This window comes from Sturnira hondurensis, unplaced genomic scaffold (genome assembly GCF_014824575.4).
Source record: "Sturnira hondurensis isolate 20B ecotype Veracruz unplaced genomic scaffold, ASM1482457v3 Scaffold0005220, whole genome shotgun sequence".
NCBI classification, from domain to species: domain Eukaryota; kingdom Metazoa; phylum Chordata; class Mammalia; order Chiroptera; family Phyllostomidae; genus Sturnira; species Sturnira hondurensis.
In genome coordinates this window covers 6,618,792-6,621,016 of record NW_028077851.1, presented here as the reverse complement: position 1 = coordinate 6,621,016, position 2,225 = coordinate 6,618,792, and the positions used below count along the sequence as shown (strand labels likewise).

Here is a 2,225-nt window from a genome sequence, read left to right as displayed (position 1 = left end):
GGAAATTCATTCTCCTCAAGTACCTCAGGTGCCAACAAGGCTTGGTGAGAAGAGGGCAATTTTCTGTGTTTCACCACCTCTTAAAATATACACAACATAGGACGGCATATCAAACTGAAAATCCATGACCTAAATATCGAAATACATTCCATTTATAACAGATAAATGACACAAGAGAAACAACTAGAAATAGTAATACTGATTTTGATTCCTTTCAGTGATACAGATGAGACTAATTTATGCTCTGTTCAAAAACACCATCATCAGTAATGTAACAAATTGACAAATGAAAACAGAAGAGACATCTGCCAAATTTGGGGTAATTAACATAAATGCCTGTCTTCATTATGGACACATTAAATTTACCATACAATTTACTGTATAGTGTTTCTATTTTTTGCTTCAAAAATTTTTATAGTATCAAAATATTTTTTCTAAAAATAAGTACTTAAAATTAAATGTACACTGCCAAAAAACCCAACTTACTTTCAAATATGTTTTTTTTACTATTTTAAACCATCATTTGTAGGAGTCATTTGAATAGACAATTACATAATTGCTAAACTATATAATGATTATAACAATATTTGTTATAATAAAATATAGACACACCCCACATGCTCATCAATATGAGGATTGCTAAATAAATTTTAGTGTATTCCTATTATGGAATGTTATATAGGCATTAAAAAATGGGGAGATTTGTCTTTTCTTTTATTCAATATAACCCCTATGAATCATGAACCCACAAGGTCCAAATAAACAGAGTAATAATTGCTTAAAATGACTCACTGTCACCTAATTTCTAAAATGTCTAATTACACATTCTTCAAACACCAAATCAAATTCAAGTCCTAACCCCCAGAAACATGAATCATTCTCCCCTCCCACCCTCTCCAAGTTCACTACTCTTCTTACAGCTCTGTAGACATTTTCAAGAAAATTTTTGTCCATTGAGGCACTTTATTTGCACATTATCTATGTTCCTGGGAAAAGACACCCAGGATTCTTCCTCCTGTGTGTTTTTGTCTTGCTCCGTCATGGTCCATGATACCCATTGGGGTGGTCAGTACAATGAAACCAAACTGAAGGGAGCAGAATATACGGCCATGTTTCTAGACCATTGAGCTGCACGTCAGGTCTGGACCTCATCACTGCACACTTGTTTAACTGGCCCAGGAGGTTCACAACAATTTCCCTGGCTCTCTGGACATCAGTGATTTCAAAAGCACCAGTGTAACAATGCTTCATCATCACAGTTAGAGACCAGATGCTGACTTTGGAGCACAGCCTAATAAGAACCTGGCATTTGCCTCTGTATTCAGCATTACTGATGCTCTCTTGAGAGCACCAGCCAGGATGGTCATGCACACCATCCCGGTGGCACAGAACGATGGCAGAAAAGTCTGTGGCCTTTTATGAACTAAAGTGATAGGCTGAGATAGATGTCAGTTATTCTACCACATCTCTCCCTGCCCTCATGCCTGAAGCCCAGAGGGCTTCTACCTATTTTTCTACCAACATCTTCTACCTGTTTTTTAGTTCAATCCCAAACCCCCTAAGATACTCTTTGACAAGGGAGGCAAACTCCTTTTGTCTTTGAGTAAGCTGAGGCAGACAGATGGGAAACATCTACGCATTAATAAATTAAGACTTGTCACATCATACCTTTACAGTGCATTTTTTTCTTTTTTAAAATTTTGTTTCAAGTTTTTTATAAGTTTTATTTATCTATTCTTAGAAAGATGGGAAGGGAGGGACAAAGACAAGGACAGAAACATCCATGTGTGGTTGCTTCTCATGTATCACCTACTGGGGACCTGGCCTGTAACCCAGGCATGCACTCTGACTGGGAATCAAACCAGAAACCTTTCTCTTCAGAAGCCTGCACTCAATCCACTGAGCCACACCAACCAGGGCTACAGTTTTTTAATATCAAGCATATTTTATTAGGTTAACTTTTATTCTGATATGTACTCTTTTTTTCTCCCTATCTGTTTCTTGAAAGACCTATTCCAGGTAAAACCTTTCCATTTTCATCATATCAGAGTTAATTAAGCTCAATTCAACAAATATTTCCTGACCAGATGGTGACCAAAATGAAGACGGTGTCCAGATGAAAGCAGATACCTTCACGGTGATTACATTCTAGGCAGAAGAGGTAAACACTTAACCAATAAACATAATAAATCAGTACATTATACAAAGGGGGAATGTGAAGAGAA

At 36.9% G+C, this 2,225-nt stretch overlaps 1 pseudogene; it reads right to left on the bottom strand.

Annotated features, from left to right (window-relative positions):
* Window positions 1–974: 974 nt before the first annotated feature.
* On the bottom strand, window positions 975–1,376 carry LOC118987277 (40S ribosomal protein S15a-like; annotated as a pseudogene).
* Window positions 1,377–2,225: the final 849 nt, after the last annotated feature.